This window comes from Octodon degus, unplaced genomic scaffold, assembly GCF_000260255.1.
Source record: "Octodon degus isolate 3935 unplaced genomic scaffold, OctDeg1.0 scaffold00022, whole genome shotgun sequence".
Lineage (NCBI taxonomy): Eukaryota > Metazoa > Chordata > Mammalia > Rodentia > Octodontidae > Octodon > Octodon degus.
Genome location: NW_004524598.1, coordinates 9,646,374 through 9,672,609, shown reverse-complemented (window position 1 = coordinate 9,672,609; position 26,236 = coordinate 9,646,374). Strand labels below are relative to the sequence as shown.

At 36.2% G+C, this 26,236-nt stretch overlaps 1 protein-coding gene across 2 annotated transcripts in view; it reads right to left on the bottom strand.

Moving 5' to 3' along the window:
• The window catches only part of Rngtt (RNA guanylyltransferase and 5'-phosphatase), a 331,478-nt gene that overhangs the window by 36,814 nt on the left and 268,428 nt on the right, over positions 1-26,236 (bottom strand). The gene's annotated exons all lie outside the window — the stretch shown is intronic.

The window sequence follows — 26,236 nt, the reverse complement described above, 5'->3', positions numbered from 1 at the left end:
AGGGGGCGGGGCTGGCTGGCATGTGGTGCTGGGGGATTGAACCGTGGTCCTTCTGCTTTGCCAAGCTTGTTCCAAGTAGGTGCTTTAGACCACTGAGCCATCTCGCCAGCCCCTCCATGCATTTTTAAAAAAATTTTATTTATTTATTTGTGTGTGTGTGGCCAGCTCAGCCCACCAGGGGGCGGGGCTGGCTGGCATGTGCTGCTGGGGGATTGAACTGTGGTCCCTGTGCTTTGCTAAGCTTGTTCTAAGTAGGTGCTTTAGACCACTAAGCCATCTCAACAGCCCCTCCATGCATTTTTGCCAAGGGATAAGCAAATAAAATAATTAAAGCTCTCTATTGCATCATATCCATTATAAATCAAGAACTTTTCGCTTCCTAAAATATGAAAGATAATGACTCACCCACCCAGCATTTATCAATATTGTTCACAGTCTGAAAAAAAGATAAATGCATCAAATGCTCAATTAGGAGAAGCATGAGATAACACACAGTGTAAATATGCAAATTTTAAATAGGATGTGAATTTACATAGCACAAATGATAGGGATTTAAAGGTTTTAGAAGCATTAACCCTTCATGTTCCTGTGAGCTAGTTTTGTAAAATTTCTATCTTAAACAGTGGAATTGAGTCATGTAAACAAGAATAAATTTAAAACAGGTTTATGTCTTTCTGTTTGCCACTCTAAAATGAGCCCACGTTCTTCTTAGAATAATCATCCAAGTATTAGGAAAAATCTTAAGAAATATTTCCATCGTAATTCCGGCCAAATCATCAGTCAAAAGGATTAGAAAATTGTCTCAAGAAATATGACTTGCTAAACTGCTTCAAATTGGCATCAGTAATATTATTTATTGAGACTGCACTAGGTTGGAAAGCTGCAGACCGAGAAAGGAAATGTGTCAAGCCACTGAAAGTCTGCACAGAACATGAAGGGCGGCCTTCAAGTCCCTAATCATCCATTGCTGTATTAATGACCCAGCAGATGACTTAATGAGCAGCATGCTAATAAGATCTACACTCAAATTTGAAGACTCCTTTGAATCTTCATTAGGAGAAATAATACAATGAAGAATCATAGAAAAGATACTGCTAACCAAAAAAATTAGAGAAAATAAATTTAACTTGAAAATATAAAAAACAAAGTCTTGGTAAATACTTAACATGTAAGTAAAAATAAACATATAATCACTGTGGAGAAAGACATGACAGGGAATCAGAATGAAGAGATATAGAGCAATCAGTTTTCTCTCTATTTTACACTCTCCAATTTATACTTCAATGTCAGCATTTAGACATATATGATTATTATTATTTTTATTTTTATTCTCCAAATCTATACATATATGACCTATGGTTCTGATAACATTTATTCTGGTATCTGAAAATGCATCTTAGAGTTAATCTTTTCTTATTCTTTGTTAAAAAAAAATAAAGGCAATCTTTCCTTTAAGATATAGGTCAAATATTTTTACATAGAATATTTCTTCAACTCCTCTCACTATGTAGACATATCTTATGACTCAAAATACCCTCCCCGGCCAATACAGGAAGTAAGGTAAAGGTGACGCTAACTACAGTCTCTCCGCAGTCAAGGACAACTGCAGCACCTGCTGACTGACGAAGGTGGCCTAGACACACAGCTTCATTAGAAAGCACCAACGTACTGTCAAGGATGGGGTTGACACAGTTCTTTCAAGCAAGTCAATTTTGTTGTGGTCACCGACAGGGTAATCTTATTTTGAACTCTGCAGTTTGACAAACATTATTTTAGAGTGACTTACATAGCTTAAAAATCAAATAACCTCTGCTACACGCCCTGCTGTGATGTACCCACCATCACAGGGCCAAGGGGTCGTAGACTGAAACCACCTGCCAAAACAAACCCTTCTTCTTTTTAATTAATAACATCAGGTATTTTGTCACAGAATGAAAAGCTAACACTCTTATATATGCACAAAAAAGATGTAGTATACATACAGTTTTGAGCTACCTGCACTTTTAGGCATCCACTGAAAATCTTGGAACATGCCCACCATGCACAAGGGGACAAGCATTATTATATCTAACTTTATTTATTGATTTATAATAATTGTGTATATATTTTGTATTTGATTTTGTGGTTATAAAAGAAAAGTGAAAACATTAAAAGGCAAATACTTCCAAATTCTGTAACTTGGAGCATAACATTTGGGATCTGTCAGATGGTGGCTACTGAAGCTGAATGACAACCTATGGAAAGAAAGCAATTGGTAGAACGCTGGGGGGGCGGGTCAAGGCGGCACTCCATTTGCCTATTATTTTTGGGATTATTCTGCACTCAGTCTATATTGGAAAGTACAGAAACATTACATGAACAATTTTCCACCACAAACAGCAAGCAAAATAAACTAAATAACTATTAAATCTCATGCAGTTTACTCTTATTCAATGTATGTCAGCATAAAACTACTAAACATAGTGTATGAAGGCAAGAGATCGATGGTTAAGCTTATTTTCACTTTACTGTAAACCTGAATTGGAAAAGACTGACTTCTATGTTGCGATTTACGAATTAAAATCAAAGTAAAAACTTTGAAATAGAGTAGTCTGACCTCAAAGTTTCGCTTAAAGTGGATTCCTATGTCACAGATGCAAACTACTGTGCATGGGACTCATTGGCCTATTTTTTATGGAAATGTATCAAATTCTATGCAGCCAGAGTGCTCTAAAACAAATATTCAAAGAACAAACATACCCTGTGACTCACATCACAATTTTTCATATGAAAGAAAAGTGTAAAAAGTGAGAGTCCTAATGCTCTGGGGATATTAAGGCAATAAAAGAATAAGACCCTTATCTGTAAAGATTTATAACTACCTTGGGGGAGAGGGTGATGACGACAAAGGAAACACCAGATTTCCAAATGACTTTTATGGGTCTGGTTATTGTGCTGGATGTTTTACCCACACTACTCCATGTAATTCATACAACAGTCCCAAAAAGCACACTGTCATTCCTATTTATAAACTAAATCCCAAGGCACATCCACTATGAAACTGGATGGGAACACCCCTAACACACAGCTTGTCTGCCCCTAAAATTGTCCTAAGGTTCAGAGATTAGTTTGCTTTTCAATTGAATGGCAAATCACCCTTATGTATTTTAATAGGTTCATGAAAATATTTCCATAAAGATTTCTAAAAACTAATTATGAAAGCTAATCCTACACTCTATGAAGGACATAACCATGCCTCACACTAGCCGGTCACTTCTCTCACAACTAAATCTAAGCAAAAAAACAAAGAGTCAAAACAAACTAAAATCTGAAGGAGTCTATTCCTTTCCTTAAGATACACTTCTTGTGTAATCTGCCAAATTTCTCTATTGCTTAGTCTGAATAATTTTGTCGCGGAAAATCCTTTATATTTATAGTAAGCTAATTGCTTTACAGAAGTGATTATCATATGCATGTGGATGGTTTTTGGACTTAATTTTGTCAAAAGCTGGGAAATTAATCCATGTCTCATCCCATGGAAGCCTTGTGTTTTAAGAGATCAAAAACTACTACAATTCCTATTAACATGGACTTTCTAAGTCTATGATTAAGAAATCTATTCACTTTTTTGATAATATACAAGATACAGAGGATATGTTTACTGTGAGAAGTTGAATGTTCTAACGAGAATTGTTTTGTTAATTGCAAGATTTAAAAATTAAAATTAAAAACAACACCCAGCATCTCAATAAGCAATTCACATTGGCCCTGAACTCATTTTGTGGCTCAGGCTGGCCTCAAACTCACAACGATCTTTCTTCCTCAGCTTCCAGAGTGCTCGGATTACTGGTGTGCAACACCATGCCCAGCAAGATTTATTTTTAAATTTTAAGGTTTATTCTAAAAAAGAGTGTGCATCTTAATCGTGAGGACACTGTATTAAGACACAGAAACAAGATTCCAGCAAATATAGTATTCACTAATTTTTTCTGTAATAGTCTCAGCTGCAAAAAACCGAGATGTTAAATCAAGCACTGGTTTTTAACCAGTTAAGCAGAGGTACTTTCCCCATCTTTACAGATGCTTGTAACACGCATACTTTCCTCAAAAGTTCCCATATGCTATTTGCTTACAAGTGCTATTCTCAAAGGAAAGCAACACTTTGAAACTGCAGTGTGATGATACATTGAGCTGTCTGTGAGCCGCTTTGGTTTTGGAAGCAAAAGTGAATTACGCTACTTTTGCAACTGTCAACCAATGAAAAGGAAATCTGAGAGACTACCAATTTTTATTTTTACTCTAAAGTTTTTCAGGTGACTATGGTAATATATTTCAAAAATGATGTCGAAGGTGCCACTTTACTACAAGGAAACATGAGACCAGATCATTTGGTGAAATCAACAATAAAAATTTTAAATGACAAAAAATTTCAAAGGAGATAACATCTATTCCTTCATCTATGAAGTTCCTCTAAAGCATGTGATACCTTTTTTTTTAACTTATGTATTTGACACAGGGTCTCGCTACACAACTCGGACTCATAGTGATCTTCCTGTCTCAGGCTCCCCTCCAGTACTGGGATTACAGGCATGCACTACCATGTCCAGTTTCGGTGGCTAGTTTGGCACGTGGCCAGCGCGGGATGTGGTACCAGGGATTAAACCCAGGTCTTTGCACTTGCCAGGCAGGCACTAAAACCACTGAGCTAGCTACCTGGCCTACATGTGATACTAGTACAATAAAAGTCTTCAGTAATTGTGAAGTGCTATAAAGTATAAACTAAAAAGTGTAATGGGTTTTAAGATTATTAATGAATATTTAGAGTGTCCATTATTCATATACTTCAGTCTGTGAGATAGACTTATTCATTTCAAACTGGAAAATTTTAATGGAAAGTAAAAAATATATATACTGATAAAATCTGAAATATAATACAGAAAGAAAAAAATTTTCACATGTATATAGGACTTGCCAAGAAAGTGGCACAAATCATGGACCATTCAGAGAAAAAAAGGACTATTCTTATACAGAACTTAGATCAAACTTCCCTATGGTTCTTGGTGCACTGTTCTTTGCTTTTTCTCTTTATTTATTTTTTTATGTATTTAGTACAGGGTCTACAGGGTCTCACTACACAGATTGGACTGCAGTGATCCTCTTGTTTTCAGCCTCCCAAGTGCTGGGATTACAGGCGCACGCCACCACACCCAGTCTCAATCACCATCGCAGGGCACCCTAGGGTCAGGGCCAGCATGGCTTGTGGTGCTGGGGATAGACCCCAGCCCCTTAGCTGTGCCTAAGCAGGCGCTGGCCCTTGTTCTTCACTTTTTAGCTATTGGTATATGCACCATAACTTTCTTGAAAGGTTAGATTTTATAGTTTTGATTTCTGTATCCCACCACTATACTGAAAAATACCTAATACTTTGTAAGGTACTTGTACAAATACCTGAATGAAGGAAGGATGATTGGTGATGGTGATAACAGCAATGAAGACAGCAGTTGTATTCAGGGCCAGCCATTATTTTGAGCGCCTCTCATGCATTAACTGACGGCTTGCTACTTTTCTCTTGTTCCCCACTATTCAAATAAGGAAAGTAAGGCACTGAGAGAATTATTACCCCTACTCATCTAACTTTTTCACACGCTTCAAGGCCTGATTTCTTGGGGAGGTGGTCTCAGGCCCACTGACCATGGCTAATGGTCCCTTGTCATCCATCCAGCAGTCCCTTGCTTTCCCTACCATACTCATCGCTCTTGAAGTAGTTAGCAGCTTTGTACACCAGACAGCAAGGCCCTGTAGGCAGGGACCATTGCAGTGTTACCTACTGCTTCAACCCCAATACCTAGTGAAGTACTTAGCACATAATGGGTGCTCAATGTATATCAGTTTATTGAATGACAAATTCCAAGCAGTAGGTATTCACTAAATGCTCGCTTAAGAAGTATCAAAACTAAGCGATCCTGAAGTGATTTGGGGATAGTCAGTGTGACTGCCCAGTAGGCTACTGAGGATTCAAAATTAAGGTTTAAGTGAAATGTAAAAATATTCCCGTTCTCTTTGACCAGTATTAATTTCTGAGGATCTTACTGCTTGTCACTTGAATCCTATAGGTGTCATACATTTCTTTGTTATAAGCAACATTTGATTTTTGAAGTGTGTAGACCATCTCTATATTTTCAATATGTAATTTTACATTTTTGCCTTTTGAAAACAGTTTGGCCATAATTCTTGACGCACGCTTCTAATTCATGTACCTGCACATGTGACCTTTGTGAACAGAAACTTGCATGTGTAATCTGTGTTTACTTGTAACTCTGGTCATATACTGCTTATATGTGTGGATTCAAGTTACTGAAGTGAATACCAATAAAAAGAAAATCTAGGCCATGTTCTTTGGTTATACATGTTTGGAATGTTAACCAATACATTTGTCAGTTGTGGTTTTTATTCACTGTTACACTTTTGTGCATGCTTTAACAAATTGCTTTTGTAGTCTAGTGTGTCTAAAGACTGCTACTAAAGATCTGAATTTTAGGGCTGGAGAGATGGCTCAGTGGTCTAAAGCACCTACTTGGAACAAGCTTAGCAAATCATCAGGGACCGCGGTTCAATCCCCCAGCACCACATGCCAGCCAGCCCCGCCCTCTGGTGGGCTGAGCTGGCCACACACACACACCACACTCTCTCTCTCTCTCTCTCTCTCTCTCTCTCTCTCTAATAAATAAATAAATAAATAAATAAATAAATAAATATTTAAAAAAAAAAGATCTGAATTTTAAACTTTAAAAAAAAATTAAGGTTTAAGACAAGTATGATTAGAGACAAAAAATTGAGTCATCTGCAGATAAATATTCCATATTTGCAGAGACTATGGCAAAGCTGAGGCATTATAGCTGGTTTATTTTTTAATACATACTACTAGTATTTTCAGGAAAACATTATATATTTAAACTGTAAGCTTCCCAAATGAAAAATTGGAGAGTCTCAATTAACTGAAAAAGATAAAATCATTAAGATATTATACTATGCAATATGAAAAGTTGCTTTATGTTGTTTTCAAATCACATATTAATTGTATTAGAGTGCTACCTGGAATTGGCCTTTAGTATGTTCTGAGTTGGGGAGAAAGCTCCTAGTTTATGTGCAAGGTTATGATGATCATGGGGAAGCTAAAATACACTGTGCTATCATCACTATACACTATAAACACTCGACACTATATACTCTCAGACACTAGAGATGAATGCTACATTAAAAAGACAGGCAAATATTTAAATCTGTGGATAGATTTAAAGAGGAATGTTGATTATAAATCTTACCACACAGGCAGTACTAAGACAATTCCAGTAAGGCACTGACTGACAAGAGGACTGAGCCTATCATTTTGGTGGTGAAGCTTGAAGACAGACATATGTAAGTTAAGTTGAAAAGAAGTATTTTAAGATTCAAATCCATTTTATATCAACTTGCATAGCTGTGAGTGGCAGTGACAGCCGCAGCTGTTGCTAGTGAAGAAAGCAAGATTTCTGGTAAGGCGGCAGACTCATTGAAGAAAAGAAGCTATTACAAATGAAAGAATATTTTTCTGAGTATAACTGCTGCTTATTATTGTATTCTTGGCTCTATTGCATGCATACAGCAGTAAGCAGTATTACAGTTAGATACTTAGGGTCACAAAAGCAGTTTGCATAACTGAAAAAAATAAAAGGCAACTCTGTAGGTCCTTTAAACATACAATCCATGGCTACTAGTATAGGAAGTCTTAAGACACTGAGCAGGCCAGGGGAGGTGGTGCATCCGAGCTCTCAGGAAGCTAAGATGGGAGGATGGAGATTTCAAGGCCAGCCTGGCCTACACAGTGAATTTCATGTCAGAACTACATAGCAAGACCTTGTTTCTAAACAATTAAAAAAAAAAAAAAAAGGATAAAAATCACATAAGATTTACTAGCTACCCATTTCATTATAAAAGGAAAACACAAGGCTGTAATGTCAATAAATCAAAGTACTATATCCTGCTACAAAAGGATGCTGATTATCTTTAGGGCCATAGGTCAAAGGTCACAGGTGTGTGTGTGTCAGAGAGAGAGAGAGAGAGAGAGAGAGAGAGAGAGAGAGAGAGAGAGAGATATTAGGTGGACTAAAAGCACTTATCTAACAAATCTAATTATATGATTTTTATCTATAAACAACATCACTTCTAAAGTTACTGGCAGGGAAAAAAAACAAAAAAACAAGAAAGGAAATGCCCACATTTGAACTTAAGAAATGACTATTAACATCAAATCACCATAAGACAGTAAAAACACAGAAATCGTGGACCACTTCTCTAGGCAGTAACTGACCTAGGGCTAGATGATACTCAAAAGTTACATAAATGACAGCACAGCTTTTCTCTTTTTAAGGCAGGCATATTTCTGACAAATGAAATGAAAAATTTAATACAAATGCTTACTTTAGTAAGCTACATAGGAATTAGTTCATTAATATCAGGAAAGCAAGCCAGTCTTTCCGGTCTTGCATTACTATAGCACTCACTCTTTTCAATACACTGGTATATGTGCTGCTTGCTTGGACATACTTTATGACCATTCTCTGATAAAAACGGTAAACCAGCCATACCTACGCAAAGACATGGCATAAGAACAGAGTGGGCTGGGGGGTTGGAAAGACCTGGGTTTCAATATCAGTTCCATCACTTACTAGTCAGAAATTATGTTCCATTTCCTTAGTGTGTGAAAACAAAATTTCTAAGACTACTATAAATATTAGAAGGTATAACATGTATTGAACACAATATGTGCTCAATAAAATGAGTAATATCTTTATAATACTCTTTTCTTCTAAGCCTAGTACAATTAAAATCATACAATTTTATTTGTCAGAGCTAAAATTGGTTGGTTTTTTTTTTTTTTTAATTGTTGTTGTTTTTGCGGAACAGGGGATTGAACTCAGGCCCTTGCACTTGCCAGGGAAGCACTTATTCCACTGAGCCATCTCCCCAGCCCCTAAAATTGTTTTTTAAGAATTGCATTTCATCAAAATGAACATTGAATGTTGAAAGATTATTTCGTAACAGTCATAAATATGCATGCACCAATCAAGGGAACACGCAACTACATCATACAAATCCTAATGGACATGAAAAATATAATATCCAATACCACAATCTTAACACCATTTTATCCCAAAAGATAGGTCAGGAAGACAAAAAATAAGCAAAGAGGTAGCAGAACTGAACCAGGCCTTTGAACAAATGGTCTTAGTGGAAATATACTGAGTGTTCTACACAACAACAGCTGAATACACATTTTTTCCAGCTGCTCATGGGTTGCTTTCTAAAATAGACCACGTGCTAGTCCATAGGTCACGTTTAAGTATATGCAAGAAAATAGAAACCATCCCATGCATATTATCTGACCACAGTGCAATGAAACTGGAAATAAATGACAAAATAAACCACAAAAACCTCATAAACACATGCAAATTAAATAATACCCTCCTCAGCAACCAATGGATTACAGATGAAACTAAACAAGAAATTAAACAATATCTATAATTCAATGAAAATTCAAGCACAACTAATCGGAATTTGTGGGATGCAATGAAAGCAGATCTTAGATGGAAATTTAAAACTGTGAACTCACACATTAGGAAAACAGAACAGGAACAAATAAATACCCCAATGCTGCACCTTAAGAATCTAGAAAAAGAAAAGCAAACCGAACCCAAAGCCCAAGGAAGGGAGGAAATTATAAAGATCAGAGCATAAATTGATGTTGTTTATAGATAAAAATCATATAATTAGATTTGTTAGGTAAGTGCTTTTAGTTGCATGAATCAAGAACCTGGTTCTTTGAAAGATTAAATAAAATTGTTAAGCTCCTAGTTAACCTCATCAAAAAGAGGAAAAAAAACCCCTCAAATTCAAGCAATAAAGAATGAAAAGGGTAAAATTATCACAGACCCTGTGCAAATTCAGAAGATCATCAATAGCTACTTTCAACATATTTACTCTCACATAATCAAAGACACAGAAGAAATGGACAAATTCCTGGAAAGGTACAAATTACCAAAACTGAATCAAGAAGATATAAGAACTCTCAATAATGTAATAAAAAAACTTACCAACAAAGAAAAGCCCAGGTCCTGATGGATTCACAGCTGAATTCTACAAGAAATTTACATAAGATATAATCCCAATACTCCTCAAACTCTTCAATGAAATTGAAAAGGAAGCAATACTTCCAAAATCATTCCTGGAGGCAAGTATTATACTGATACCAAAACCAAAACTAAAAAAGAGAACTACAGGCCAATCTCCTCCATGAATATAGATGCAAAAATCCTCAATAAAATCCTAGCAAAGGGCTGGGGAGATGGCTGAGGAGAATAAGCACTTCCCTGGCAAGGGCAAGGGCCAGAGTTCAATTCCTGGTTCTGCTAAAAGCTAAAAAAAAGAAAAAAAAATCATAGCAAATAGAATGCAGCACATCATTAAGAAGATTACACACCATGACGAGGTAGGATTCATCCCAGGGATGCAAGGACGGTTCAACATACACAGATCTATAAATGTAATACATATGTATCAGTAGGGCCAAATCCAAAAACCACATGATCATCTCAACTGATGCAGAAAAGGCTATTGACAAAGTCCAACACTCATTCACGATCACTTTGATCATACAGAAAATTGGAACAGATGGCCTCTACCTCAGTCTGATAAAAGTCATTTATAACAATCAACAACCAACACTATTCTAAATAGGGAAAAACTGAAATCTTTTACTCTCAGATCAGGTACAAGACAAGGATATCCTCTATCACCACTCCTATTCAATGTATCTCTGGAATAATTATAGCCATTAGACAAGAGAGAAAACTAAAAGGAATATGAACAGGTAAAGAAAAAGTTAAACTACCATTATTTGCAGGTGACATGATACTCTACTTGGAAGACCCAAAAAAACTCCGCCAAGAAGCTATCAGAATTAATAAACAAATTCAGTAGCATAGCAGGTTACAAAGTTAATACCCAAAAGTCAATACCATTTCTCTACACAGACAACAAAAACACTGAGAGAGAAATTAAGAGAAACAATACCCTTTACAGTAGCACAGAGAAAAATAAAATACTTAGGAATTAATCTAATTAAAGAAGTAAAAGACCTATTCAATGAAAATTACAGTACTCTGAAAAAAGAAATCAAAGATTTTAGAAAATTGAAACATATTCCTTGCTCCTGGATAGGAAGAACCAACCTTGTGAAAATGGTCATACCGCCAAAATTGTTATGCAGATTTAAAGCAATCCCTATTTTTTTAAAAAAACCACCAACATACCTCACACATCTAGAGAAATCATCTCTAAAATTTATTTGGAACCAGAAAAGACCTAGAATAGCAAAGATAATCCTGGGGAAAAAAAAAAAAAAAAAGGCATGAGGCATTACAATTCCTGACTTGAAATATACTACAAAGCTACTGTGATAAAATCAGCATGGTATTGGAAAAAAAAAAAAAACCTGTGGATCAGTGGGATAGATTAGAAGATGAAGATACAGCTATAAACACACTCAGCCATCTTATCTTTCACAAGGGACCAAACATGTTCACTCGGAGAAAGATAGCCTCTTTAACAAATGGTGCTAGAAACTGACTCTCTACATGCCGAAAACTAAACTAGACCCGGGTCTATCACCATGCACTACAGTCAAGATGGATTAAAGATCTAAACATGAGAATAGAAACACTAAATCTCTGGTAAGAGAAAGTAGGTGGATATCTTGAAGTTATAGGGGTAGGCAAACATTTCAAGAACAAAAATCAAACTGCATGGGAAATACTAGAAAGATAACTAGGCTCTCCTACTATTGAGAGGTTTCTGCACATCAAAAAATTACCAACAGAATGAAAAGACAACCCACAAATTTGGAAAAAATCTTAAACTAATAATCACTCAAACAAAGGTCATCTATCTAAAATTTATTTTTAAAAACCCTAAAAACCACTAGGGCTCCAAAATTTAAAGACCCAACCCAGAAATGGGCATCTGAGATGAACACACACTTCTCAGGGAAAAAAATACAAGAGGCAAATAAATACATGAAAAAATGCTTCACATCACTGGCCATTTGAGAAATGCAAATTAAAACAACACTGACATACCATCTCACCCCAGAAAGAATAGCTATCATAAAGAAATCAACCAACAACAAATGTTGGAGAGGCTGCAGGTAAAAAGAAACCCTTTTCTACTGCTGGTGGGAATGTAGACTGGTGTAACCATTATGCAAATCAGGGTGGAGACTCCTCAAAAAGCCAGGACTGGAAATCCTAGCTATCCTCCTGAGAGTTTTCCCAAAAGAACTAAAAACATCAAATCATAGTGATATATGTGCACCCATGTTTATAACAGCACAATTTGTGATAGCCAAAACTTGCAAACAACCAAAATGTCCATCACCTGAAGAACGGATGAAAAAGGTGGTATTTTTATACAATGGAGTATTACTCAGCTATAAAGAATGATAAACTCAAAGGCTTTATATTTAAGTGGATGCCACTTAAAGACATACTGATAAGTGAGTTAAACCAGACCACATGTGTAAATATCATATTGTCTCCCTAGTATAAGAATTCAAAGAAGAAATAAAAACTGAAAGATATAAAAACACAGTTAAATGTAAAGAAACAAAACTTAAGGATTAAGCAATGAAGAGAGAAAAAGGAGAAAAGTTAGGTAATAAGGTAGGAGCAAAACCTTACATGTATATATACAAGATGGATGAGGCAACTGTCCTAAGAATTTCCATCAGGCTTTTGAAAACAGCAGTTAATGGGTAGAAATCTTACCATGACTAACTCTCTATGCTGATATCTGTAAACTAAGCAACTACATTGAGGACAGCAATGTATAATACTAAAACCGTGATTGAAATCTGTCATTTTGGTCTTCTAAATGTGTATTGTTTCTAACATCATATCAATTAGTAATACATTTTCTTTAAAGTAAATTGTCTTAAAATGTAACAGAAGAAAATGAGAACAAAAATTTAAAAAAATTATTTCCAAAAGGAAAGTATAATGCTGAAAAAATCAAATCATATATATATGATACTAATAGCCTTCTGCTTCCAGATTACCATGTAGAAACAATGAAAGAAAAAACATTTTTTGGGGGGACAGAGGTAGGTATTGAGGATCAAACTCAGGACTCTGCACTTGCCAGGCAGGCACTTATGCTGCTGAGCTATCTCCCCCGATTCTGAAAGAAACATTTAATAAATCATCTGAAGCATCCATTTCAGGTGTAGTTGCAGTACTCCTGGGAGGCTGAGGCAGAAGGACTGCAAACCGAAGCCCAGGCTAGGCAACTTAGTGACTCACCACGACCTTGTTTCAAAATGAAAAATAAAAAAAGTCTGGGAATCAGGCTGGGGGGGGGGGGGGGGGGGGAGAGAGAGAGAGAGAGAGAGAGAGAGAGAGAGAGAGAGAGAGAGAGAAAATAAAGATATAGTAACAGCTTGACTTTTAGGTTTCTGTTATCACTTATAGTTTATAAATTATTACTTTTTAACTTAATAGTAGACTCTTGGCACTTTATTTTTAAAGTCACAATTTTGAAGATAACTTTCTGAAGAAGCTGTGAATGCAATAACAAGACTAATTATCACCTTCAATGGGAGAAAAGGGTGCAATGAACTGATTTCCTTTTTCATAATAAAAAATGTACACTGAACAAACTTGAGCCAATCAATCTGTTACCTTTTTTCACCATATAATTACATGGGGGGGGGGAAGTAGACCTAATCTTAACTTCTCAAAAAAATAAAAAAAAAAATTGAAAGAGCAACTATGGAAAGGTAAAATCTGCCATGATTTAGATCCACAGGTATAACTAACATGCATTTTTATATACCTTTAGAATGTGTTTAAGATGAGTATAATTACAAAAGAATACAAAATTTTAAAAGCTACAGTAAGTTAAGTTATTCGTAAAGAAAGAAAAACTTTAGCTGGCAAAATAGCTCAGGGGATTAAAGCGCCTGTAAGCAGGCACAGGAAACAGGAAAATCACTACAAGTCCAATCTAGTAGTGAGACCCTGAACACCCTGTAGACTCTTCCCTAGAAATACAGGAAAAAAAAATTTTTTTTTAAAACAAGTGGGCAGTGTGTCTGCAGTCTCTAAGAGTGGAGAGCTACGTTCTCGGCCTCCACACTCATACTCCACTGATTCACTGATTGACCCAGAGCAACTTCCTGTCCTGCAAGCTCCAATCACAGCAAGTACTTTTAAAAATCTTTTACGGTGTTTTTCCTGTAATTTTTAATGTTTATATACACAAATATTACTATGCTACAAACATTTACAGTGTTCAATACAGAAACAAATCTGACCTTGTGATAATTGCCTTTACAAAGATTCTTCGATCACACTAGCCTATAAACAAGCTAGGGACAGATAAAGTATCTTGTTAACAAACTAGAGGACAAGACATATAGTCAGAGGAATAAAGCACCACAAACATGTTATTAATCAGAGAGAAGTGTAAATACAGGAAAACAAAGGTACAAGGGGAGGGAAAAGCCTGATTCTAGAGAGGATTTTACATTTGTTATGGTGGGCAACAGGAAGTCACTGTTGATTTTAATTTAAAATTGAACAAAAGAAAGTGCGACCAGAGTAAATACATTAAAAGTTATTGGGGAGGACTACCTGAGTGGCTCTCCTTGAAAGAAGAGCAACTGTCTCCATTTTGACTGAGCCTGACCCTATTTCCTCGTATTGTTCTGTACAGAGCTGGCTAGGACTTCTGTTTATCCTTCAGTTGGCCTTAAGCAATGTGTACTGGTCTAGCTGAGGTGCTGGTGATAGTCTCTGAAGGTGGCGTGCATATTTCCCTGCTAGCTTACACCTGCTGCTCTTTAATGTGAGCCGGGTGGAGACAGGATGGTAGAGCTAATGCTCTGTGCCACCAGCTGAGATTGAGCCTTGAGATAGAGGCTATGACTTCCTGGGGTTCAAAAGAGTACATCAGAGCTGAAGCACCAGACCCCCCAAAACATTAGATACTATCTCATTAGCATAAAGCAGATTACTCTGTCTGCGTATCCTCTCTGCATATCAGCAGAGGTAAATTTAGGCCATTCACCTAGCTCAGTTCACAATGATCACCTACTTCCCCCAACTCTCAGTCAATCCTCCTCAAGCCATTACCCCACTGAATAAAAACCAGGTGAGGCCCTGGGTCACTCTCTTGGTTCCAGAAAACCATCTTTGTGGCTGGACTTAGAGCCCCTTGACTCCCTGATGCCTGAAAATATAATTTAGTGTCTTTATTTTTGCCATGGGTTGCACTGAAAGTGGTGGATTGGAATCAACTTGATGGGATTCCAATAATGTAACTTTGGGATTACAAATATTGGCTTCTTGGACCGAGACGAGGACCTGGAAGTGTCTCCTACAGTTATAAAAGCCATCAACAGGAGACTGAATATACAGTAGATATGTCTAAAAAGAGACTATTGAGAAACCTTTGAGGAAGAAGGTGTCATGGACTTATTTCAGGGCTTTCAGAAGTAGTAGATATTAACAAGTGTGGCTGACAGAGCTAACTTTAAAGACAGATCTGGCCTTAAAAGTGTGGATGTATTAAGGGCATTTGAAACTCTACCAGGAATGAGTATAATAGAAAAAAAATGAAATTTTTCATGCTTTTATTATTTTATTAAATCACACAACAGTGATGGTACTTGGAAATCATCACTAAAGTTTACTTAAGATTTTACTGATTATGGATAGGAATGACCCCTAAAAGGGTGGTAGGGGACTGGATGCAGCAGAATGGAAGGGTTCATCTTAACTGTGATGTAACTTCCCCTCACCAGTACAGTTCTCACCTTCTCCTCATATGTATCCACTCCACTCCAAACACCTCCAGTTAGTGATATCTGATGACCTGTTTCAAGTGCTTACTTTATTTCATTCATCTTTTGCTAAACCACCAACCCCTGCAAACATCTCCATGATTATTCTCCCAGTCACTGCCTTCTACATCATCCAATTATCACTGTGCTACACAACCAACCTACTCATCTTGAAACTTAAAAAACATCTGTTCCTCCTCTCTGCAATTCTGCTATAATTCTTTTCACAGCTAAAATCAGCCCTGACTCATCAAAATGCCTGAAAGATAGACTGATATGGAAAAACATTAAAATGTTTTAATTTCAGCCATGCTCATAAGGCACACTCAACTTTGAGGTAGAAAATAAAAAACTCTTTTCACTGTAACTGCCACACCTGTTTAAAAAAGTCTTGCCAGTGAGCTAACATTTATTTTCTGAAATAAAGTGCTAAAATACACAGGGATTTGTTTACATACCTAAGTTTTTATAGGCTGGTCCTCAGATATGAGACTTTTTGAGATTGTTTCAAATAATAACTGTACAAAACTTTTACCTAAATCGTTTAGATATTAAGAACAAAGATAAAAATGAAAGCATTTAATATAGAAGGAAAACAAATAGTGTTTGTCCTTTTAAACAAGTAATAGCTATGAAAAATATACAACACAATAAACTTCAAAATGTGATCTTTAGGGCCAAGAAGGAAAATACTTCACAATTCAATCAGAAGATATTCTAATCATAACCCTTTTAAGTCCTTAGAGATTAACAAGTATTCACAATACAAGAATTCTCAGCTCTTCCTAATAACAAACAACTGTAACAACAAAAACTAAATTAAGAACAGTGTAATTATAGCTGTAAGGTCTCTATACATTTCCATTTCTTTTTATGTAAATAAAACATGATGGATCTCTATCCAGACCATTGTGGTAAAACTATATTGTTTTTTGTAAGGTCATTTAATCTAGTAGACATCTTAACTAGTAATATAGAAATTATGTAATGATTTTAGACTACTATACAAGCAGAACTCATATGACATAAAGACCTATAATATAATATATATGATATTAAAGCAAATACCCCTTCAAAACAGTTGATGCTAAAATTACACTCCAAAAGAGGCAATATACTAGTCTATGTTATAGCCATATTACTCAGCCTTGCATGAAGTATGATGGAAATACATGGTAAAGAAATTTTTAAAAATTATTATAGTGAAAGACACATTGCCATAAATCCCTCTAAAAATACTTCCCTTACTTCACTTCCAGCACATGCATCCCATTATTCTCGCTACTTTCTGAGGCAGTTCTGAAAGTCCTCCTTCATGAATTACCTACCACAGTCATCCAACAAAAAGGCAAACGTGTAGAAACATTACCATAGGTCCTCATTCACTGGACCTGACACCTTGTGACTTCTGGCTCTTCCCCAAAGTCAAACTGATCATGAAAGGTAAACATTTTGAGCAGATTCAAGACATCAAGGCAGCCAGGATAGTGGAAGTAATGACACTCATGAAAGAGGACTGCAGGGTTTTTCGCTTTTTTTTTTTTTTTTTTTTTTGCACCAGGAATTGAACTCAGGATCTTGCGCTTACCAGGCAGGTGCTGTGCCACTGAGCTATATCCCTGGCTGAAAGTGGACTTCAGAACTGCTTCAGGAAGTGGGGAGAATGATGGGTCAAGTTTGTTTGGAGTAAGGGAAAGTATTCTGAGAAGAATTAATGGCAATGTATCTCTTGCTGTAATAATTGTTTAAAAAAATTAACCATGATTTTTAATCATATCATGTCTTCCTTATCTATAAAACTAGAATGTTAAAAGTACTTATCTACATTTTATAGATTGTTTGACACTGAAGTGGAATAGTGCTTGACATGTAATGTTCAAGAAATGCTGGCTATAGTATTTTCTATTTGATACAGTTCTAACTTCAAAAATTAAGCATAATTATTCATGCCTTTGGCCTTATTTTATTTTTTTTGTCTTTGGTTTTAAAGAAATAAATTAACTCGTTTTGCATGCGAGAAAGCAATAAAAAGGGCCTATCTGATAGCTCAGCAGACTAAAGCACCTGCTTAGGCAGAGCACAGTAGCCGGGGTTTGATCCCCAGTGTGCCATGCCATCCCAGCCCTCCGGGGCATGCTGAGATGGAGATTGAGACTGGGCATGGTGGCGCATGCCTATAATCCCAGCGCTTGAGAGGCTGAAAACAGGAGAATCACTATGAGTCAGATCTATGTAGCGAGACCCTGTACGAACTACATTAATCATCATCATCATCATCATCATCATCATCATCATCATCATCATCAAAAGGTTTTTTTTTCCCTGGGGCTATGCAAAATACATACATAGAAGTATAAGACACACTGTTTTGGAGCTTTCCTAGCTGCCAGAAACATGGCTATGGACCATTCAAAATGCATCTTTACCCTCTGCCTGCATTCAGAGGGCAGCTCTGCTCATTACTGTACCATCAGTGTGCACAGTCTGCACTTGAACAGGAACAGGGGAGCTGTTTTGTATTCTAAGACTATAGCATCAGGCAAGAAGACAAAAGAATATTTAATTTAAAAAAAAAAAAAAAAGGGCTGGACAAATAGCTCAGAGGTTTAAAGTGCCTGCAAAGCCCCTGGGTGTGCTGAGACAGCAATTGAGCCTGGGCGTGGTGGCGCGCACCTGTAATCCAGCTCTTGGGAGGCTGTAAACAGGCAGATCACGAGTTCAATCTAGCAGTGAGACCCTGAACACCCTGTAGACCCTTCCCTAAAACACACACACACACACACACACACACACACACACACACACACACACACACACAAACCCAGTATTTTATTTACTACAGAAATAATTTTTCCCTATCTGTAAATTCTCTATTTCTAATATATATCTAATTAAAACATTGTGGCATTATTTTTCAAATACAGGAATTCAACAAAAGTCATTTTCAATGCAATCTTTTATATTTTGCAGCCTTTAAAATTCAAGCCAGAGAAGTTCTTTTTAAGGTAAAACCGCATTGAAATCTTTTTAAGTAGACAAAACACTGCTTAATAACATTTACTCTTTTACTCAGAACTTTTCAAAGTTACAAAACAATTGGTTTTTTGGGTCTTTTTTTTTTTTTTTTTTTGGGCTCCAACTCATATTTAATTAACCAAGACTTATCTTGATACTCTACTATAATATTCTAAAGGTATCAGAATAAAAGTTTAAAATTTTTCTATAAAATCTAGCTTAGGACAGACTAAAAGACACTGTAACTTTTAGTGGAGAAAAATGCTAACTTACTTACTTAATTTTTTTTTTTTTAATGAGCAGAATATATTTATTGAGAGAAAGAAAAGCTCCTGTCCAAGAAGGGCAAGAGGGGGCCCCCAAACAGGTAGTTCCCCTGGGAAGCTGTTTCTTCTAGGGACTTTTATAGTGTAAAACCATGTGGGGCTAAGGTGGAGAGAATGGGAACTCACTTAGGTGGATGTGGGGTGGGACAAAACTACGGTCAACCAATGAGATTACAAGCACCATTGCTCAGGTAAACTGATGACGCCCAGGACCAAATGGGGAAGCAAGCAAGTCACGGAGTAAGCAGGCATGAATACGGAACAGTGTTTTTTCCTGTTGGGTGTTGGAATATAGGACAGGGTCTAACTTCCTTAATTAGAAAATAATTTGGGGCCGGGGAGATGACTCATTGGAATAAGTGCTTCCCTGGCAAGCACAAGTGCCGCCCCGGTTCCACCAAACCAAAAAAAAATAATAATAATAATTTGACAGCTATATTTAAAATGTTCTCCAAATAATATATTCATAAAATCTACATTTTCTAATACAGCTGACAGTAATAATAGTTTATAACCACAATCTTTTAAACTAGAAAATAAAATTAACACATTGCCACAAAGATAGCCCAATTAACATGTAACTGACATTAAAAACTAAATTTTTAAAGCAGTAAATATATATATATATATATATATATATATATATGTAATTAGAACCAGAGATTTTTAAATACCTTGATATAAACTTCATGAAAACCTTAATGGTTTAAAACCTTTTGGTTAAGCCTTCCTCAGCAATAATGTGAACAAAAGCATTTATTTAAAACTTTTATGTGCCAGAAACTACGCTAAATGCTGAGGATTCAGAAATAAACAATCTTAAAAATATTTTTTAAAATAACAATAAACTCAAAACACTTTAAAGTAAAAATATTTTAATTTTTATAATAGAAAGAAAACTGAGGGGATGGTTGGAGGGATTTTTTCAAACATAACTTCAAAATGGAGAGAAATATTTCTTTTCATTTAGTACGTACACACATGAATACAGGCAGCAACCTTACATTTCCGTCGCTGCAAAGAAGTTTTTAAAAATTCAAACTCAGAAAGCTTAGAATATGTGACTGTGACTATGGTACCCCGCCTCTCACTATGAATGGACCAGGCTCTGTGGTAGGGAACAGCTGGGCTATCCTAGGAGGCTGTAAAAAAAAAAAACTGCTTTATAAAAACAAACATCTCCAATAATGGTTATAGTGCTTACTTTTCTTGTACTGCTGCTGCAAAGAATTCATATTCATATTAAAATATGGAAGACTTTTTTTTTTTTTTGCTTTTCTGCAGTGTTACAATGCAGAAAGCTGGGTCCAACTCAGCCTCATGGTCTCTCACACTTCTCAGCTGTCAGAACAGGAAGAGAAAAAAAAATTTAAAAAAAAAAAAAAAGAACAGGAAGAGGCAACTAATACCAAGCGCTGTGGCCTTCTGTCTTCCTATTACAGCCATCCTCCCGCTGATTAATGGTGAGGTTGACAGGCTTCAATCCTTCTTGGTTTTATGGGTTCTGGCTGCTAAGTGAAGCCTCCAGGACTAGAAACCCATGAGAATTAACATTAAGATTTTTACTACACAATGACATGCTCTAGGAAAAATAAAACCCACAGAATAAAGATATAAAATGTATTACTGAAACTCAACCATATCTCCAAACGTATGATGTGACTAAAAGAAAATACATACAAATTAAGACAAAAGTATTATGCACAGATGTACAGAAATATCCAATCCCAACCCCTATATAAGGGACCTCTGACAGCTTGAAAGGTTTTTAAGTAAAAATAAACCTAACTTTTTAATCAAAATGCCCCATTTTAATTTCAAAATCTGCATATAAGTGTATAATGAACCCTTATTTAAGTTACATACAACTCAGAACATTTAGAAACTTATAAATTCAAAGAGTCACAATCTTAGATAAGGGCGAAATCTGCTTAATTTACTTCAATAAAACAGCAGAAGAGGATATATGAAGCAATTCCTTTCTTACTCTTAACTAATTTTAAAATGATCAGTATTTTAGTTTATTATGCTTTTAAATAAAAGTCCGGGGCCTGGGAGATAGCCCAGTGGTCTAAGTGCCTGCCTGGCAAGTACAAGAACCCAGGTTCAATCCCTGGTACCACATGCAGTGCTGGCCCCAGAACTCTGGGCGCAACCAGCCAGCCACTGAAACCAGGCATGGGGGCACATACCTGTAGTCACAGCACTATGGAGGCTGAAACAGGAGGATCTCTAGGAATCCCAGCTGTGTAGCAAGATCCAAATTAAAAATAAAAGTCTGAAAGAAAACGTTCTCTGACAGAATACATTTTATGCATTATATATATATATATATATAATTTTTTCCCCTAAATAGACAAAGTTGAGGGGCTTGGGAGATAGCTCAATAGAATAAGTGCTTGCCTGGAAGGACACAAGGGCCTGAGTTCAGTCCCCATTCGCAAGATAGATAGATAGATAGATAGGCAGATGGACAGAGGGACGGAGGGAGGGAGGATGGAGAGAAAGAAGTTGAGGAAACTCACTTTTTAGAATTCTTAATTTGAGGTCCTTTAAAGTACTTAAATTAGGAGGGGAAGGGAGTGGGGAAGACAAGGGTAGAAGGAGAGAAGAAGGCAGAAAGAAAGGAGGGGGAGGACAGGAGGATAAAGTTTTTTTAGGGAAAGTTCATTGCTTTTATAGACCACGAAAGAGGTCAATGATCACAGTGGAGTCTCTGTTTTGGGTGAAAGTTATATAAAAAAAAATTTTCTCCCATGAATTACCAAAGATTTTAGTGGATTAAAGGCAGGCTAAAATGACTCTACATGTTTATACATCTTTATGTCTATTTGGGGGTTGGTCAGACACTAAAAGGGTAAATATAAAAGAGTACATGTGTATTTAGTTTGCAGAATGGTTACAATGACCTCCTACATTATATGCTAATGCTTATCTACTGGCACACTACAGCAATTCTTGAGCACATTCAACACTTGTCCAAGCACATATTACCCCTTTTACATATTTCTTTCTAACTGTTAGATGATGGAGCTCCTTTTTGGAAAGTCAATGATAAATGAATTTAGCAAAGTTTCTAACACAAAGCCATACACACTAAGGAACATAGTTAAGTCCTGAGATTTTAGTGACAATTCCTTTCTTCTCAATAATCAAGTGAGCAAGTTCATATCTGACTTACTTTTTAAAAATTCAACAACTAATAAGCTCTTAGGCAAAACTCCATTTTTAAAAGATTATATCTGGTATCTACAACATATGACATATTATCATTACATGAAATTTAATGGGAGAAAAACGAATTTAACAAATACTATTTCATGCTTAATAAAAGTGAGACATAGGCAAGGTAGTAAATGGATCTTAAATTTCTAACACCTTCTCAAGCATTCAAAAATTTATGTATGTGGCCCAGGATCTCACAATGCAGCTCAGACTCTAGTGATCCTACTGTCTCAGGCTCCCCAGCACTAGGATTACAGGTGTGCACTACCAAATCCCGTTTCAGTGGCCAGCATGGTACAGGGCTGGCACAGCATACAGTACTGGGGATCAAACCTGTGTCCTTGTGCTTGCCAGGCAGGTGTTTAGACCACTGAGCTTTCCCTCCAACCCAAGCATCCAAAAATTTAAACTTTGATTGTTTTATTGTTTTGGAATGGACATTTAAGTATCTGAATTAGAGGTCTACTTATATTGAGAGAGAGGATTTAGAGAAGAAATCTTTTCAGTGAATGAGAGAAATCTTTCCCATAGAAACATCAAAGGAGGGGCTGGTGAGATGGCTCAGTGGTCTAAAGCACCTACTTAGAACAAGCTTAGCAAAGCACAGGGACCATGGTTCAATCCCCCAGCACCACATGCCAGCCAGCCCCGTCCCCTGGTGGGCTGAGCTGGCCACACACACACACACACACACACACACACACATAAATAAATAAATTTTAAAAAAGAAACATCAAAGGAAAAAGACATACTAAAATAATGAACTTTTCTTTTCAAAAGACTTGATTATCCAAGCATAAAAAAGTTGACGTAAGATTTAACTCTGCCATCAAGCTTGTTAAGAAAGACCTAAAGAAAATGTTACACTAATGCACTGAGTGAGTGATAGAGGAATTACCTTCGTACATATACCAACATCATGCTTTCTGACATACCATGTAACCACACACTCACTGACCAAAAAATTCTATCCTTTCATAAATACATCAGATAAGCTCCTCACTTTTTAGTTATTTTAGTTCTAATAAAGAAAGCAAAGGATTTTCCAGACCACTGGTTGAGAAAAAAACAACCTTCACAAAATGTGCTTGCTGAAATCTATTAGATTTCTGGCTATACTCCTGAATTCAGTGAATGAGATAGTGAGGGACTCTATGAAAAAACACTTGCCACTACCACAATACCCATGTTCCCAGATAATTAAAACTAGAAGAAGAAAATGTACTTCAGTGCATGTCATTATTTAAAAATCTGACAAGTTCAGAAACTTCACAATTTAAGAAACTAATGACAGATCTTTAAGAGTATTTTCACTGAAGTTAAATTAATGGGTAAAGGTATTGATGTGATAGTAACTAAGATAAAATTTATTATTTAATAATGTTGATATCATGATTGAACACTATCAACACTAATGTTCTCAATACTTAGTACTCAATACTAAGTACCTTGAATGTCCTGTTCAGGCTCACCTGATTTTGACTCTTTCAAAATCACTGTTTGCAAAGCATAAAAACATGACATGCATTAAAAGAAAAATCAGAAAACTAAACAAAATCCACAAAATAATTTTCAATCTCTCAAAAATATTTTTTCTCAAAAATATTAACAATAGTTATGAAAACAAGAAAAATGATATCAAGGGGGCCGGGGAGATGGCTCAGTGGAATAAGCGCTTCCCTGGCAAGCACAAGGGCCTGAGTTCAATCCCCAGTTCCACAAAAAAAAAAAAAAAAAAAAAAAAAAAAAAAAGATATCAAACCTTCATTTTTATTAGCTATCTTGAATGTTAATACTTTCCCATTTCTTACAAGAAAGTCGAGTTAAAATTAACTCATAACCTCTTATATTAACCAATATTACAAAAATAATTGTGACATGTAAATGCTTCCCTTTCTAAGATCAGGAACAAAGCAAAGAAACTTGTTCTAATCCTTTCTGTATGGGCGGGGGGCTTTTCTTTTAGGAACAGGATTTTTCTGCTCACTTTGTCCAACTTGTTCTTTTCATTTCTATTCTATTTGGTAGCCAACATCTGTAATCCTGGCACTGTGGGAGACTAAGGCAGTAGGTTTACAATTCAAGCTCAGTGTGGGCAACTTAATAAGATCCTTTTTCAAAATTTTAAATAGTAAGAAAAGGGCTGGGAATGCACAGTAACTCCATGTGAAGGCCCTGGATTCAATCCCAAGTACTTGCTCCACCAAACATAATGAGAACTGCTAACCAAATATTATAAGATTACAGAACTTAAAGTCAATGTGTTTTTATAAATTAGTTCATGCTAGCAATGAACCAAAAACTGAAATGCAAATAAAAATGCAGTCCGCTACCCTCCAAAATATATCAGTATATTTATTTTTTGAATGGTGTTATGTTTTGTGTATAGTTGCTTCCCCAATCATGCCGTTCGCCATTGGGGTGGCTTCTAGAGTTTGTGGTTAATCTGTGATCCACTGCTGGGATTATGGGTGTGAGCACTACACCCACCCTGTGGCATATGCAATCTGCATTGCAATAAAAACAGGGGAGAGAGGCTTGCTAGCTGATGTTGCCACTGTTCCTCCCTTTGCTTTTTGCTGTTTTCTACCACCATCAAAGGCTGCCCTCTGCCAGGTGCTGCTCTGCTGTGGAGCCAGCCAAGTATGAACTGAAACCTTCACAAACTGGGAGCTCAATAACCCTTTCCTTCCTTAATTCTGGGTGTCAGGTATTTTGTCCCAGCAAGAAGAAATAAGTAACTAAGACAAATAGCAAGACCAATAATTTGAGAAGAAAAACATAACCGAGTTAAAGAGATATAAATGAAGAGAGATGAAATCTACATGAGGGAATTCAGTTATCATTAAGATTTCAATTTTCCTCAGATTCAATATAATCCCAAACAAAATCCCAACAAGCCCTTTTATATAAACTGGCGATTCTATAAATAAATCATTAAAATGAAAGAAGCCTAGACCAACCAAAATAATTTGAAAGAATGCAGCAGGAGGATGTAAGCTACATGATTTCATAACTTACTGTAATGCTACAGTAATCACACAGTGTGTTTGGGATTAATAAAGAAATGGACGTACGGGCCAATGGAACAGACTTACACATTTACCTAGAAGAAATATAGGATCATCTGTCATCTCAAAGAAAGGAAAGCATATGTCCATAGGAAGAAACGTATACAAACATTCTTATCAGTTTTAGTTGAAAGGACCCCAAATTAGAAATAGTACAGACATCAATAGTGAAAATACAATTTATGTTATAGCCATACAGTGGTACAATATTCACCAATTAAAAAGTATGAACTAGTCAAGCACAATGTCACATGCACTGGAGGAGGCTGAGACAAGAGGATGGCAACTGAGCAACTTAGTGAAACCATGTCTCAAAAAAGATTTTATCAAGTCCTAGAGCTGTAGCTCATTTAGGTCACAGATTCAATCCCAGAAATGCAAAAACACAGAACAAAAGCATGAACTAGCAATTAGGACAAGAACATGGGTGCATCTTGAAATACTTAAGAAGGAAAAAAGGCAGGGGGAAAGAGAAAAAAAAAAATCTGTATGATTCCATTTATATGAAGAACAAAAGACCTTCACAATTGAAAGAACATAAATCAGTGCTAGGGAGGAGGGAAGATTTTCAAATAAATTTTGGTAGGTGACAGAGAAGTTCATTGTCTTGACTGTGGTGATGGTTTTCACAAGTGTATGGCAAGATCAAAATGTACACTTTATATACTGCTTACTGTAAAAGC